Source organism: Tachypleus tridentatus, chromosome 7, assembly GCF_004210375.1.
Source record: "Tachypleus tridentatus isolate NWPU-2018 chromosome 7, ASM421037v1, whole genome shotgun sequence".
In the NCBI taxonomy this organism is placed as follows: Eukaryota; Metazoa; Arthropoda; class Merostomata; order Xiphosura; family Limulidae; genus Tachypleus; species Tachypleus tridentatus.
The window spans coordinates 35,115,776-35,134,590 of NC_134831.1; positions in this window are offsets into that span (position 1 = coordinate 35,115,776).

Here is an 18,815-nt window from a genome sequence, read left to right on the forward strand (position 1 = left end):
AAAATAAACTTTCATGTGAATATATACATTCAATACCAATACAGTACTTATTCTGTATAGTTGATTTACGAAATACTGTTTAGCCATTGGCTAAACCCCATAAAAATAAGCATTGTTTTTTTTCTGTTTTGATACAATAACAACTAAATTCTTGCTTCAAAATGTAACAAAGTCTAGTCCATTGCTAGAAATAAATATACCACAGTTCAAGTCGCAATTGCCGTTGAAAAGTCGGGCCCCCCTTGAGGCACATCCGACCTGTTCACCATGGCTCGGGGGCCACTCTGAGATCAAGGCCAACATTAGCTAAGAATGATTGAAGAACACGTGTGCTGGTAAACCAGTCTGAATTCTTGGCTTACTAAGATAAGAAAGAAAAAGCATTCTTTTAGTAGCATCTCTGCCATTTCTCGTCTTCTACCTCTACTGCTATATATCCCATGCTCCGGCACTACTTTATGCTATAACAAGTAAAACCTACATTCAAAATATATATATACACTTAGATAGGTTACATTCATGTTGGAATATGGATTACGAACAAAGATGAACTCTTCATTCAATACAGTAATATTTTGTTGTTATTATACAGGTATAAAACAGTGAGACGTTAACGGATTTATTTTTACTGAGTTTTTAATTTTTGTCTCATTATTACTAAGACTAAAACAATGAGGTGTTAACTGATTTATTTTTACTGAGTTTTGAATTTTGTATCTCATTATTACTAAGACTAAAACAGTGAGGCGATAACAGATTTATTTATTATTATTAAGAAACTAGTTATTTCTATTTTTTCAAAGTGCCTGAGCTTCGTTTTCTATTCATTTAGAATGTTCTATGATTTTGGTATAATACAAATCTTTAGAACAGCTTCCATAGAAACAAGAAGTTGAAATCGACTTGTGTGGCGCATGCAAGTGATGTAAAGATTTTATGTCTCTTTTAAGTTTATGCAATAACTCAAAACAATATCATTGTTTTCATGTTTGGCAGTATTTTAAGGTATTAAACGAGTGAAAAATAACGTGTGAAAAACGTAAGAGTGTCTCCTCTCCAAGTATGATTATCAGATCAAAAACAATTACTACAGCTACACACTAGGGTATCTGCTCTTTTCTTACCGAGATTATCAAAATCCAGTTACAAGCCTTCAGAAGTACCACTGAGTTATCATCGTGCTACTCTCAGTGTCAGGTAATTTGATTTGACTTAAAAAATAAGCTTTTTACAAAATAAGCAGGATAGAAATTCAGTAATGATTCAGAAATTAAAACAGTAACTTAAGAATATGAATAATGTTCACAAATTCTGAATTTATAACGAAACACAATTTAATACTTCTGCAAGTTACTTAAAACAAAGTAGTATCAATAACCAATATGACTTATACTAATACACACATTAATACCACTGCGAGTTACATACCATAATGTAGTATCAATAACCCATATAAATTATACTAAAATACACATTTCCTCTACAAAAAACAAACAAACTTATGTTTCTATGAATGAACGTATTCTTTGGAAAACCTGTATAAGAAAACACTTTAATATGCAAATCGGCGAGAACAAAAAATATATATTTTTTGTACAGATAGTGAAATAAGAAATCTTAATTACCGATATTCCATCCTAACCTGTTGAAGGATACCTGATGGTGGTACCTGAGAGTTTCTAGTGTTTCAAACATTTTAGACTCATGAACGTTATAATAAAAAAATAAATCTCTTCTTTCTACTTCTTATTTGAAAGGTGGCTGATGGAGATGAAGTCTAGTTAGTTACATAAGACACTTAGCTTTGAAAAATATTCGTTAGTCTAAATCTGTTCGTAACATTATCAAATAGAGAACTTATAACGTGATAGCTGATTGCACAGGACACTCACTATAAAAACAACCTCTCGTCCATCTCTCTTCGGTAATTCTTTAAAGCGACATTTTATGGTTGAGGAAATACCTGTTGAATAATTAGGTGACGTATGGACAGAATTAATATACCTAAAATTGGAAGACACTTCTGCCATCAGTGTTTGTATATTTTACATGTTGAATGTATATACGAGATCACAAGTAAGAACGTCCTGTGGTATGAATACCTTTTTTTAAACAACAATTAAAAGGTAAATATATATGAAAAAAGTTTTCTGTTCACTGTGTTCAGCATGTAAACAATAAGAAAGCCAACAACATTTTCATTATCTTCGGTGGGTGATGCCGCTAGCAATTTACCCATTACAAATTAGGGATGTCTTGGCTTAGACAACACGTGTGCAGGCTTGCGCAAAAACACTAAACAAACCAAAACCTGTGAAAGGTAAACCCTTCAGACAATAAGAGAAGAGTATTTCAAGTATTGATGGTAAATACCAGAGTTTCGTGTTTATAAACAAACTACCTTTATATATTTAGAATTTACTCGAGATATTTCATAGATATCTAGAAATGTTCGATGAATGTTCCTAAAAAAGTTTACTAATGGAGGTTTGTATCCTTAGATAAATGGTTAAACCGACTCCGAAGCCTTTGATAACTTACCAGGAAACATTATTTATGACCATCTGGTTACCTTTATTTCTCACAGATTTACCACAACTTAACAAGACTGTAGATCAATAAATATTGCTTATTAGAATCTCTTCGTTACTAACGCAGATAAGTCCAGCTTTATTCAGATCTGTCCCACCATAAGGAGCCAAAACTAGAGAAACTATATCTGTTACACAGTAAAACAAAATCCATCAATCAGTTCGCCACTTGTTACTGACTTATACTGAATTCTGGGAATTTCACCCCTCATCAGGAACCTTTGACAAAGGCAAATCGAAATACTATCGAAAAACAAGATACGCCGATCTTGGTCGTTTGGCGATATATCTCGTACGAAAGGTGCATCTTGTTCATTATTTAACAAGTTTCTTGCCGAGGGACTTGGTGGTGATTTTGTCTGGACAGGCGATGAAGGAACTTTTTCTTCTTTGGGACTTCGCCGCATGTAGTCTGATACAGCACTACTATTTGGAGGCCTGTACGAACGATAAGTGGGTGTGGCGTACTTATAATAATATCTGTCAAAATACAGAGAATTTGGTCGTGAGGCTGACGACGAGTAACAGCGTTTGGTGCTGTCAGATCGTGAAAGTGGATCGGGCAGATCATGGGGATTTACCTGTTGACCAACTGATGCTTTTTTATAGCAACTTGTTTTACAGTTGTTGGCTTCTTAATTTTCATAGGCGCCGAGACAGCATTGGAGTTATTTTCACTAGTTGTAGTTTCAACTGATGGTGAGGTGGCTCTGCACTGTAGAAACTCTTCTTCATCAGAAGAAGTTGCTCCTTTAGACTCAGAATCTGACGTAAACTTTACAGGAACCTTCATGGTTTTAGCTTTCAATTCTGATTTTGTTATGGGGAAGTTTTAGTTTTACTGGGACTGTGAATTATAGATTCTGACTAAGGTCTCTGCTGTTCTGTCTGGAGTAGCAGGTGCTATCGTTGCTGTTGCTTCTCGAATAAGAGTGCATTGAACTATCCCTACTAGATATCCGAGAATAACTTGGACGTGAATCATCTTTGCTGTTTACCCTGGAGTAAGCCTCGCGACCAGTAGATTGCGAGTAAGGAATATAGCATTTATAACTTCCAGAGTCATTTGAACCTTTGGAGTATGTATTTCTACCATAGCTGGGCTCATCTCGACTTATGTTACGAGAGTAAGAGCCATAGGTAGGTCTTGATGTGGTTGCAGAAAGGTATTTATCTGCTACATAACCATAAGGAATGTACGACTCACCAATATATTTTGTTTTACTATAGTCAGGTGACTGACCCGATTTATTATAATCTGATACATAACCCGAACGTCCATAATCTGACGTGTAACCAGACTTATAATCTGAGCCGTAGCCGGAACCATAACCTGAAATCGACCGAACATAATCAGAAATATTGCCAGATTTACCATAATCAGAAATATACCCAGATCCAGATGTGTAACCACTGTAGTTTCCTTTGTCACGTGATGAAAATGTCTCACTTGGCTGCCTGTAACGAGAGTATGTAGTTGGAGTTGAAGAAACACCTGATTCACGATATTTACTATAGGCTGGTATCTGTAAAAGAAATAGGAGCATTAAATGTGGACTGACATGACTGTAAGAAATAAATAAATAAACAAACATGTACTACAACAATAGATGATGTAAACTTTCAAATAACAATTACATCATGCAGTTACTTATAGTGGAGCTTTAAAACTGTCTTATCATATCTTTACTTCTTAGGCTTATTTATTATATATGAGTATGTAGAAAAAGCATTTACACTTTACTAGTTTATAGTTGGCAATTATTTATAATAATTTACTCTGGTATATTAGAGGTTATTTTGAATCATACAGTTATGGAGACAAAAGTCAATAGGTTATTATTAGTGACGTGACATGTAACGAAAATAAAACATCAGATGATAAGGTTAAACAATGTTGATATTTATATATCTGTCAGAAGATATCAGTTTATTTTACTGAAATAACCTGAGTTATATTGTAGAAAGTGTAAAACATTTACAGCTAAATATGGTAGAATTATTGATATTGTATTTGATAAAGTATCGATACTATCGGTGCTTCAAACTATTCATCAGAAGGTTTTAGTACATCTTCAACAGACAATAAATACCACCTTAAAAAGTTCTAGTTTAGTAATACAGTTACAAATTTAAATTTTTTTCATAACTTTAAAACAGTTAATTACAATGTTTAGTGCACCAAAAAGGTGGGGGAAATGGGTTAGTGGTTTGTATGTCTAAATTGTAAATTTAAAATTTAATAGCTTGCACCCTAAAATCTGTAAAGACGTGTTTAGTACTATGGAAACTTTGTTGCACTAGCAAAACGACAGTTGGTAAAACACTAAATGTTTTTTAAAATTATCTTATTGTATTATTATTATCCTATAGTAAGGTGTTGTTATATAGCCATTTCTAATGTTTAATAATGTACGATGTGATGAGCTTCTTGAGTTGTTATTATAGAACCGTTTTTAATGTTTAATAATGTATCATGTGATGAACTTCTTGAGTTGTTGTCATTGAACCATTTCTTATATTTAATAATGTATCTTGTGATGAGTTCCTTAAGTTGTTGTTACATAATCATTTTTATTGTTTATTAACAACTTTTCAGACAACTAAAGGTGGTCTTAGCAACTTCAAACTACAGCTGGAACGTTGTCTAATCAGTGTCAAAAATTATTATAGTTTGACTAATAAAAAAGAAACTAATTTTTAAAATACTCTTAAATTGATAAATTATAAAGCAAGACAGATTTCACTATAGTCAAAGAGAAGTATGTGAGAAGGTCGAAGTTACGAAATAAAATGTGAGAACATCGTAGAATAAAGATAGGAAATATAATCATGTGATTAGCTCCTGAATGTGCGTTTTTTGACTACTATGGATTGGCTATCTGATTCTACCTTGAGTTTGTAAGTTAGCATAAAATTTCTACACATGAAACGAGGGTAATCAAGCAGGATGGTTTGTTAGTTTATTGTTAAGCGCAGAGCTACAAAATGGACAATTTGTTCTATATCGGAACCCGTAAGCCTTCAAATGTTTCTGAGCCACTGGCGAGCAATCGAACATGCCTAGTTCTGAACAGCGAAAATATTAAAGTTTACTACAATAACTGTACTTGAACTACAGAGGTGAAATGATTGGCTGAGAAAGAGTCATTGCTATAACTGGTTAGTAACTACATAAAAAAGGAAATATGTTTCAATGATGTGAAAAGAATTATTAGTACAGTTTGTCGAATTAAAGAAACGTATTTTATACATAGTGTAAGTAAAACGCACTAGATAGCAGTACAGAGATAAGGGTTTTCTCTTTTTTTTTTACGTGGAATGAATTACAAGTAAGAAAAAGTAAAATTGAACATTAGTTTACCGAAGTACCACTGGCATAGCGAAACTAAGGTTTAAGACACGAAGGCAAGAGGTTTGAGAATTACATGCACAACAGACATAGGAATACACACAAGTTGATTCTATAAAAGTCTACACGATATAGTTCCTTCTAAAATCACTACCTTCTGTGGTGCCCCTCTAATCTACGGATTTATAACAATAAAATCAGGAATTCGATTCCCCTCGGTGGAATCACCAAGTAACCCGATGTAGCTTTGCTATAACAAAACATGAACCCACAATTTATGTTTTATAACGTAGTAGAAACATGATAAGTTTAACTTTTAATTCTGTTCTTAACGTAGTAGAATCATGATAAGTGTTAACTTTAATTTCAGTCCTCTAACGAAAAAAGTGACTTTATAAGAGTTAACGTTATATTCTATTTTCGATTGTTGCAGAAACTTGACAAGTGTTGCCATTTATTTCTGTATTCTAACGTAGTAGTGATATGATAACTGTTAACTTTAAACTCTCTCCTTTAATATTGTAGTGACGTAATAAGTGTTAACCTTAATTTCTGTACTCTAACGAAGTTGGCCCAGCATGGCCAAGCGTGTTAAGGCGTGCGACTCGTAATCCGAGGGTCGCGGGTTCGCATCCCCGTCGCGCCAAACATGCTCGCCTTTTCAGCCGTGGGGGCGTTATAATGTGACGGTCAATCCCACTATTCGTTGGTAAAAGAGTAGCCCAAGAGTTGGCGGTGGGTGGTGATGACTAGCTGCCTTCCCTCTAGTCTTACACTGCAAAATTAGGGACAGCTAGCACAGATAGCCCTCGTGTAGCTTTGTGCGAAATTCAAAAACAAACAAACAAACTAACGAAGTAGTAACGTGACAAGACTGAACTTTAATTTCTGTTTTATAACCTAGTTGTAACATAATAAGTGTTACCTTAAATTTCTGTCCTCTAACGTAGAAGTGACATGATAAGTGTAAACTTTAGTTTCTGTTTTCTAACGTAGTAGTGACATGTTAAATCTCAACTTTAATCCTCTAACGTAGTAGTGATGTGTTAAATGTTAACTTTAATTTCTATCCTGTAACGTAGTAGTGACATCCTGACAGTTAACTTTAAGTTCTCTCTTTAACAAAATAGTGACATGATAAGTGTTAACTATAATTTCTGTTTTTTGTTGTACTAATAATGTGATAAGTGTGAAATTTAATTTCTGGTTCATAACAAAGTAGAGACGTTATAAGAGTTAACTTTAATTTCTGTTCTCTGGCGTAGTTGTGACGTGATATGTGTGAACTATAATTTCTGTTTGATAACATAGAAGTAATGTGATAAGTGTTAACTTAATTTATGTTCTTTAACGCAGTAGTGACGTGATAAGTGTTAACTTTAATTTTTGTAGTCTAATGTAGTAGTAATGTGATAAGTGTTAAGTTTAATTTCTGTTTTGTAACGTAGTAGTAACGTGATAAGAGAGAACTTTAATTTCTGTCGTCTAAAGTAGAAGTGACGTGATAAGAATTAACTTTAAGTTCTATTTTTGATCGTAGTAGTAAAATGATAAGTGTTACTTTTAATTTCTGTCCTCTAACATAGTAGTGACATGATAAGATTTAACTTTAAGTTCTCTCCTTTAATATAGTAGTGGCGTGATAAGGGATAACTTTAATTTCAGTCCTCTAACGCAATAGTGACGTGTTCAATATTAACTTTAATTTCTGTCCTATAACATAGTAGCGACATGATAAGAGTTAAATTTAAGTTCTCTCCTTTAACAAAATAGTAACGTGATAAGTGTTAACTTTAATTTCTGTTTTCTGTTGTACTAATAATGTGATAAGTGTGAAATTTAATTTTTCATTCATAACAAAGTAGTGACGTTATAAGAGTTAACTTTAATTTCTGTCCTCTAACGTAGTTGTGACGTGACATGTGTGAACTATAATTTATGTTTTATAACTTAGAAGTAACGTGATAAGTGTTAACTTAATTTCTATTTTATAATGTAGCAGTAACATGATAAGTGTTGATTTAATTTCTGTACTCTAAAGTAGTAGTGATGTGATAAGTGTTAACTTTAATTTCTGTAGTCTAACGTAGTAGTAACGTGTTAAATGTCAATTTTTAATTTCAGTCCTCTAACGCAGCAGTGACATGATAAAAGTTAACTTTAAAATCTCTCCTCTAACATAGTTGTAACGTGATAAGTTGTTAACTTTAATTTCTATTTTTAAACGTAGTAGTAGCATGATAAATGCTAATTTCAATTTACTGTTTTCTAACGTGATAAGAACGTGATTAGTGAAATTAAAGTTGACTTTAATTTCTGTCATCTACTGAAGTATTGACATGATGAGGGTTAACTTTACTTTCTATTCTGTAAAGGAGAAGTAAGTGTTAACTTTAAGTTCCATTTCCTATCGTAGTAGTAACGTCATAAGTGTTAATTTAATAATTGCTATCTAACGTAGTAGTGAAGTGATAAGTGTTCCTGTAACTCCTATTTTATAATGTAGTAGTAACATGAAAAGTGTTAATTTAATTTCTCTCCTTCAAATTAGTAGTGACGTGATAAGTGTTAACTTTAATTTCTGTACTCTAATGTAGTAGTAACACGATAAGTGTTGACTTTAGTTTCTGTTCTTTGACGTGGTAATAACGTGGTAAGTGTTACCTTTAAATTCTGTACTCTAACGTAGTATTTACGTGAAAAGTGTTAACTTTAGTTTCTGTTTTCTAATTTAGCAGTGAAGTGATAAGAGTGAACTTTAAGTTCTCTCCTGTAACATTGTAGTGACGCGATAAGTGTTAACTTTAATTTCTGTTTTGTAACGTAGTAATAACATGATAAGTGTTAACTTTAATTTCTTTCCTCTAACCTACTAGTGACGTGTTAAATGTCAACTTAAATTTCTGTCCTCTAACGTCGTAGTGACGTAATAAGAGTTGACATTAAGTTCTACTTTCGATTGTAGTAATGAGGTGATAAGTGTTACCTTTTATTTCTGTCATCTAGCGTAGTAGGATATGATAAGAGTTAACTTCAATTTTTGTCCTCTAATGTAGTAGTAAAGTGCTAAGTATTAACTTTAATTTCTGTCCTGTATCGTAGTAGTGACGTAATAAGTGTTAAATTTAATATCTCTCCTCTAACATAGTAGTAACGTGATAAGTATTAACTTTAACTCCTCATTTTTATCGTAGTGGTATCATGAAAAGTGTTAAATTTATTTCTCTCCTTTATATTAGTAGTGACCTGGTAAGTGTTAACATTAGTTTTGGTACTCTAACCTAGTATTGACGTGACAAGTGTTAACTTTTATTTCTGCCCTCTAACGTGCTAGTGACGTGATAAGTGCCAACTTTAATTTCTGTCCTCCAAAGGTAGTAGTGGTGTGATAATTGTTAACTTTAATTTCTGTTTAATAACGTAGTTGTAAAATGAAAAGTGTTAACTTTAATTTCTGTTTTATATTGTAGTAGTAACATTATAAGTGTTGACTTTAATTTCTGTCCTCTACAGTAGTATTGAAGTGATGACAGTTTACTTTCTGTTCAGTAACGTAGTAGTAAGTGTAAACTTTAATTTCCGTTTTCTATCGTAGTAGTAACGTGATAAGTGTTAATTTAATTTCTCTCCTTTAAATTAGTAGTGACGTAATAAGTGTTAACTTTAACTTCTGTATTCGAACGTCGTAATAACATGATAAGTGTTACCTTTAATTTCTGTCCTCTGAGTTAACTTTAAGTTTTCTCATTTAACATAGTAGTGGCGTAATAAGGGTTAACTTTAATTTCAGTTCTCTAACGTAGTAGTGACGTGTACAATGTTAACTTTAATTTCTATCTTCTAACGTATTAGTGACATGATAAGTATTAACTTTAATTTCTGTTTTATTACATAATAGTAACATGATACTCCTGTCACTAGTTATTTAGAGAACAGCACAAGGTTTGTATACTCCTGCCATTGGTTACTTAATCGACAATACAAGATTTGTATGCTCCTGCCTCTGGTTGCTCAGATGGTGCAATGTTTGCACACTCCTACCACTGGTTATTCAGACAACAACAAATTGTGTGTATACTTCTGCCACTGTTTATTTAAACGACAACAAAATGTGTGTATACTCCTATCACTGTTTATTTAGACGACAACACAAGGTTTATATACACCTGTCATACTTAGACAACACAAGTCTTTTATAATTCTACCAATGGTTATTTAGCCGACATAAAATTTGTACTCTTACCACTGGTTACTTAGACAACACAAGGCTTGTATACTGCTACTACTGGTTACTTAGGCAACACAAGTGTTTAACACTCTTGCCACTGGTTATTTCCAGTTATCACTGGTAATTTAGACGACATAAAATTTGTACTGTTACCACTGGTTACTTGGACAACACAAGGTTTGTATACTGCTGCCACTGGTTACTTAGATGATAACACAATATTTGTATATCATTGCCACTAGTTAGACAATATTAGGCTTGTATACTCCTATCTAAGATTTGTAATTTTACCACTGGTTACTTAGAGGACAACATAAAGTTTGTATATTTCAGCCACTAGTTACACAAACGCTATGAATGTCCGAATTGAATGTAGAATATAGGGCTGTGCTATGAATATGTGTATTAAACACTACATAGTAACGTTTTAAACTTATAAAGCAGCCACTCGTATAATCGTCGAATGGGATATGTCTTAATGGTTTGAATGATGCTGTATTGTTCAAGAGTTCACGGTTCGCACTCCTTTGCCGCTAAAACGCACTCTGCAGTTTGGAAGCGTAAGCACACTTTAGGAGTGATAGTGAAATCTCACAATTTCATGAGACAAAAGTATTTGGCGGTGCGTGCTATTGACTCTTTGGCTCCCTTCTAATATACTAGTTCGTAGTTAAAGAGGACTACGAGCACATTATCCAATTTTTGTAATTGTTAAAAAGCAAACAGTTAATATGAAAAATGAAATAATAGGTTAGTTATATGTAACTTTCCAACCAGAAAAGGCTTACTTATAACGAAACTGGATATCCCTTCTGAAACACGAACGAACATAAACTCTTGAAATATCTTATTTATTAAGAGGTAATTTAAACTGAAATTTTAGAGGCATTTTCAAAAGATACCACCTACTTTTACATGAAAATATTTAATGATAATGTAAGAAAAATATAAAAAAACAACAAAACCTATAACGAGTGCACTTTCTAAAGTAGACCCAAAAGTCTTAAGAACAAATTTTGTAAACATCCATTAATACTTAACACTTTAATATATCTTTGACCTTTTGGTCCAGCGCCTTATAATAATTAGTTAAAAGTAATAATTAAAGAGTTTTATTCTTTCTACACATCACAATATTTATTTAAAACAGTCAAGAAAAGCACAAATAAACAATGTTGATCATATATACCTTCATGTGTTATCTTCGTAATGAGAAGTTTCCTTTTAACTTATTTAACACTCCTACGAAAAGTGGGGCCTAATAGGCCCCAGAGCAACTTGAAAGGTTCTTAATATTAGGCTAAGAATTTTGTATTTAAATATTAAAATATTACTTAAAGTGTTGTTTTATACATGTTAAAATGAACACGAAGTATTAGACGTAATTTCTTATTTCAATAAATCATATCATTTATAAATAAGAGAAATCAAGCTTATTGGAATATGTGACTGAATAATCATTCAACTATCAGCAAATACACGGTAGTAGCTGGCTGTTTGTCACCTGTAGCAACACAATACTGTGAAACAATTGTTAAAACGTACATTCAGCTATTTATTACGTACATGATCGTAACTGATTGTTTTGCTACTTGTAACGACAAATAATAACTTGAAATACGTATAACACTGTTGTCAAAATTTGAATAGTGTAGGTTGTACCGTACATCCCATTGAGATAAAAATAAATTCAAGTCTATCTTCAACTTCAGAATCACTCTAGACTAAGTAACACCTTAATAACTAGTTTTAATTTGTGTCACTTTTCTCTGAAATTCCCGATAAGCGAAGTTTATAATATTGCAGTTCATTTCTATCTTCATAGCCCTAATTCACATCTCCAGTACACTTTTTTCTCCCGTTAGAACTTACAACAATTAAAACCAGCTTAATTTTCAATAACGCAAAGGTACTTAAAATAGATTACTTAAGCTTGAGTAATCTTGTGTTACTTGTTCTATGACACATATCGAAACAAAAGCCATAAAATCTGTATTTCAACCCACCCACTCTAAATATTCTCATGGCACTTTTCATTTCTTGAACAAATAAACTTCATTACAACTCAAAAAACATAGCACACCTATTAAAAACAATCTAATTTTAAAGAAAGAACCAAACACAATAAACAGTCGTAATGGAACAAAATAGTTACATTTTAAAACAACAGCTGGGTACCGAGATATTTTTACTAAGCTGGTAAGCAAACTCTAGTCGTGTGATCTCTTTGATGCTTGCTTAATATGCCTTTACGAGAAGACAATCGTCACTGTGTCTCTTCCAACAGAAATTTAATTTTTGAGAAACAACAATATACTCTGATGTTATACTTTAGGGCCTGGCATGGCCAAGCGCGTAAGGCGTGCGACTCGTAATCCGAGGGTCGCGGATTAACATGCTCGCCCTCCCAGCCGTGGGGGTGTATAATGTTACGGTCAATCCCACTATTCGTTGGTAAAAGAGTAGCCTAAGAGTTGGCGGTGGATGGTGATGACTTGTTGCCTTCCCTCTAGTCTTACACTGCTAAATTAGGGACGGTTAGCACAGATAGTCCTCGAGTAGCTTTGTGCGAAATTCCAAAAAACAAAACAAACAAACAAGTTATACTTTAGAGACAGAATAAGAATTTGAGGAATTTATTTGATAAATTGTTCAAGTGAAATAATGGTTAACCAACCACTTGTGTTATTTTCAACGAGTGTTATTTCTTAATGCACAATTTTATGTCATATTTGTACTTTGTAATTTTCCAAGGTTATGAAGGCTCTTTAACTTTCTCCCAGGCCCGGCATGGCCAAGCGTGTTAAGGCGTGCGATTCGTAATCTGAAGGTCGCGGGTTCGCATCCCCGTCGCGCCAAACATGCTCGCCCTTTCAGCCGTGGGGGCGTTATAATGTGACGGTCAATCACATTATTTGTTGGTAAAAGAGTAGCCCAAGGGTTGGCGGTGAGTGGTGATGACTAGCTGCCTTCCCTCTAGTCTTACATTACTAAATTAGGGACGGCTAGCGCAGATAGTCCTTGAGTAGCTTTGCGCGAAATTCAAACAATAAACCTCATGGCTACAATTAAATGTAATTTTGTCTTAATTTTTTTTTTTTAATGAATGAAATGTGGATATGGCCGAGTAAAAACAGTTTAATCGAAATTCAAGACTATTAGTCAGAGCTTACTCACACTAATATAGTTTATTCTTATATATACATTTTATGTACGTATCTAGCTTATATAAACTTTTAATATTACTTTAATTACATCTAGTATAACTATTACACATAAATTTAATAACGAATAAAAACTAAATCAAGTGTATTGTTTACATTGTTTCGTTCAGAATTTGTTTCCATCGTTGAAGATAAGAACGTCAAAAAAATTAAAAACCCTACTTTTGGGGAGATTTTACACGCACAATATGTGGTAAGAAGTTTAATTCCCCTGCATCAGACACCATTTTCAAACTGTAGCTACCAACTGAGACATATTTTATAATAGTACTTAAACTTTAAAACTTCAATTATTAACCGAAATTCATAACATTTTGTTAGAATTTGCTAGATTTTTCTATGGATTCGTTAGATTTGTCGCTAGTGCTCTTATTCTGGTTGCTAGATTAAAAAATAAAAGCTTACCGGATGTAGCAAAGAATTCGCTACCTTAACAAGTGTTCAGCACTCAATAAAAACTCGTTTCAGAACATTCAAAGAATAAAAAATCGTTTACACACGCCATATTAAAACTTTTCCTGATCCTCTTTCCAGTAACGAACTCAGTTTATAAAATGTTTAAAAAGACGGTGAGAACAAGATATTGAAAATTTTCAATTACCTTAAGAAACAAACATCAAGAAAAAGAACAACAAAAAACGAACAACTGAGGCCTATATAACGCTTGCCATAACTTCGTTAAACTTCGCATAAACAAACTACACGAGGGCTACTTGCGCTAGCTGTACATAATTTACAAGTGATAGAGGGAAGGAATGCAGAGAGCTAAATTACCAATCGCCATTTTTTAGTGCAACTCTTATCCGACTGAACAGTGTGACTGGACATTACCTTATAACGTTTGAAACGTTATAACGGTTGAAAGGGCGAGCAAATCTGGTGAAGAGTTGGGTTCTGCACCAACAGATTACTAGTCCTATCACATTGAAATATATCCAATTACTACGCCCACATTGTGACAGATTCCAATGAGCTTGACTTCAATTTCCCCAGACATAAAAGATTATTTTAGTAGCAAACTCAGGATCCACAGTATTTTGTACATTGAATTAAAATACAAAAAGCTGCTGTGGGAAACATGAGTTTAAATATTTGAAGTCTTAGAAGATACACACACGTTAAGTATACACAAAATATTGAGTGGTATCGTAGGGTTATCTTTTTTTTTTAAGCGTAATTTAAAAAGACCAACCCTGGATGTAGACCAGATGTGTACAATAAATATTAAGACATAAAAAGAGAAAGTTTAAAGTTATGGATGTTTGGATGAGAGTTAACGAAATTGTAATTTTTAGTCAATAAAAAAGTACAATTTAAAAGACATACAAAAACAAACCTACAATCAGGGAATGTATGATCATTTTTATTCTCAGTACTGACAGTACATTATTACTATATGTCTGCTAAGACAAATTGTAATTCAGTGCTTTTAAGTTTTCAAGTATCCTAACATGAATTTTTTTTTTAAAGCAACATATATTTTGTAGCAATATAAGAAGTACGATAGAGAGAGCACTTTATTTCATATTCAGCGATGCTACAGTACTCTGGATTTAACAGTGCAACTATTTTATACAACTGCATGCAATAAAATTCATTACCTTTACCCATTACATACTAACATCAAAATATTTTCTGTTAAACAAATGGAACATAGTGATTACACCAAGTTCACTTGGCAACTAAAAACAGTTTTTAATTTCAAGATTTAGGAAGACCAAGATTAAAGCAAACTGGTAACATCAATCTACTTAGTATCTAATTATAACTATGTTCATAAAAGTGCTTTTATGACAACTTTTAAAAACAACCCTTTTACTAGATGAAAGACTACTGATAAAGTCATTAAATAAGAAACTTAGACAATTGATTATTCAAATCTATTAAAAAATACTAAAACTGACATTAAAAGATGCATACTAATTCAGTAGAATTGCACATTCTACACTAACCAAAATTTTTTGACATTCATACATACAATGCAAGAAGCAAGACCTGCCTACTAAAATAAGCAGTCTCAATATAAAACAACCAATCTGTGGTTGACATCTATTTGCTTTCTATGTGGGATCTAAGTATGTACTTTACTTTAAACAGCTCTAATCCAAACTTAGAATATTTAACAGCAACCAACACTAATTTTATAATGAAATCTAGGAATTTTAAGTTATTTATCAAAATAAGTTATCTTGAATGAAAAACTCAATTTATAGTGTGAAAAAACCTAAACACATCAAATTTATGGAGGCAAAATGTGTGCTGGCCTCCCTTTCCAGTGCATTTGTACATATACTAATTCCCCAATAAACACTATTCCTAAAATGTGCAGAAAAATATAACATTACAAGTAGTGTTAAGCCATCATGTCTATGATATTCTTTGAACTGAGATAATGGTGTAATGTTTTGAAACTCCATACAATTATTTTCAAGAAATATGTACTAAATTAAACAGATCATCTTGATCTATGTTGAGTTTAATAACAGTAAAAAATATACTCAACATTACCTGTGTGCAAGATGACACACATTGTTACTTCTCTATGTTTACTAAAAATTCAACTTTAACTTTCCATTTTTCCCCCTTTTGTCATTTACAATAATGTATTCTATGTAAATCTTATTCCCACATAATACACTACATGTTACAATCTTCTACTTAATTGCCAAAGAGTTGAGACATGAGAAAATATCTTGGGTAATTACCAACTAAAATATTACACTGCTATTACCTCACCTCCACATAGTGCTTTTCCAGCTTTGTATAGTAATATTTTCTCTTTCAACCCACATGAAGTACAGAGAAAATATGGAATGTGATAATAATCTTCTCTTTGAATTAAATGTTAGTTTGAAAATACTAAATCAGAATGCCATAATTTTACTTTTACCCTGGCGTATAGATTGCCCTCACCAAAATGGAGAAAAAACTTGAGGTAGTAAAGAGGTACCTATCCTTCATAGAGAAAAGGAAGCAGAAGTGGCCTTTCATAATTAACATGCCAAATAGAGATGTAAGGCCCATATAAACGTGGAAAGGATAATACTGCTAGCCTGATCAAATGATGTAGATTACTAGAACCTAAGTACTTTAAAAAAACTAATTTCTGAACCTAGAAAGAAAAAAAAACAACACCAAACAGACTAAGGATCCAGTTGGAAAAAAACACCTTGAGTTCTTAATTATGCAACTAATATGAAACCTGGAAATAATAAGTGTTAAAAATGATAACAAGGACTAGAAGCACAGAATATATTTTTAAAATGCTTAGAATGTGATTATGTACATTTCTATCTTCATTTTCAGTTAAGTAATCTTTTACAATTAATTGTCTTCCATGGTTGCAAAAGTAAGTTCAATATCATGACACTCACCTGTTCTTCTCATCAAGCAGATGTAACAGCACTAAATTCTTAAGCCTAATGTACCCAACAAGTGATCCTAATTACTAAGTACCCATTACACAATTTTACCAATCAGTTACCAAAGCAGGCAAGTAGTCCTGCAAGTTTCTGTTGCTATGGTATTAAAAATCAAGCCAAGCACAAAGAAGCCATATACATGTAAAGACAAGTTGCTAAGCTACAGATAATAGGGTTCAAGCCAATACAGATGACAAGCCAGACATATATACAATACGAGGGCTGTTCAAGAAATACGCGGACTGACGTCATAAAACAAAATGTACTTTATTTAGAAGTTACAGGTCTGGAACCCCTTCAAAGTACTCTCCTCCCAATGCACACACTTATCCCAACGGTGTTTCCACTTATTGAAACAGTCCTGGTACGCTTCTTTTGTAATGTCCTCCAGCTCCTTCGTCGCATTTGCCTTAATCTCGGGAATTGTCTCAAATCTTCTTCCTTTCAAGGGTCTTTTGAGTTTGGGGAACAAGAAAATATCTCAAGGAGCAAGGTCAGGTGGGTAGGGGGATGAGGAAGAACAATGATCGAGTGTTTGGCCAAAAACTCACGAGTTCTGAGGCACAAATTTCGCAGCAACGGGGTGCATCTTCAATTTTTCAGTAAAAATCTTGTAACAAGATCCAACTGATATCCCACACTCTTCAGCAAGCTCCCTGACAGTCAGACGTCGATTTGCCCGCACCAGGGTGTCGATTTTGTCGACGTGTGGGTCGTCAGATGACGTGGAAGGACGTCCAGGATGCTCATCATCTTCAATGGACTGTTGACCATCCTTAAAACGTTCATGCCACTTGAAACATGCTGTACGCTTCATAGCAACATCACCGTAAGCCGTGTTAAGCATAGCAAAAGTTTCAGTCGCAGAGTTTCCAAGTTTAACACAAAATTTCACAGTGAGTCGTTGCTCCTTCAGGTCATTCATTCTGAAATCCGCCAAACGAAAAAATTGCACTTCACTTAAAACCGCGTAGCTAATACACAAATGAAGATATCTGCAATCGGGAAATGGCGTCGTAATCAGCTGATCTGTGCGAACCTAGCGACACCAAGCGGATTTCCCTGGAACCAACTGGAGCCCCGCAATTCAAACAGCCCTCGTATACACTTCAAACTTAATCTAGTTCACAGCATATCAGTCATTACTGTACTTGTGTTATCCCAACTGAGCTGATATTGAGTGAAAGGATTTCTTAGCACTGGATATAGCAGATACAGTGCAGTTGACATATTGTTATACCTTGTCCTCTACTCTCACTCATTAGTTCATATAAATAACATTTGCAGAAGCTAAAGCACTCCACTTTCAAAACAACTTTAACAAACATAATTAACTATATGCAACAATATTTTCAGTTTCAGAGGTTAAGCATGTTATGCATCAAACCTTCAGAACAGTGGTACCAGGTGCTAGGCTTACTAGAAAAGCAATTGTTACTTACATGTAAGAAAAGGATACAGAAATTGATAAGAATTAGATTAATAAAACAAAATGGTCATATGTTTAGTGAGGAAACTAGTGAATTAAACAATGAATTAAATAACACTGTAATAATTTTTTACAGTAGACAAACTATAATTTTAATAATTAAAGCATGTTGATCCGTATTATCAGGTTATCACCAGGTAAAAGTTGCAATGAAAAAACAAAGATGAATTTTATAGAGTATCATAGGCTCATGATGGTGAGAGTAAGTTTGTAAGTGCCATAAAATTAGTTTGAGTAAAATTAATTGGGTGAAATATTAATATATATAAAGGGGAAGTCTTGGATAATTATTTAGTATTGGCTTTGATGACTTTATCAATAATGTTTCAGTGGGACATCATTTTAAAATGAAAAACTGTTACAAATCAACTTTAAGGAGATAAAATAGCAATTTGAAATATGCTTCATAAATAAATTCATAAAATTTTAATGGGACAAAAAATGAGCTTATTAGCCCATCAAGGATGTCTCTTCCAGCTCCCAACTATAACCCTATAACCATCCTTTAC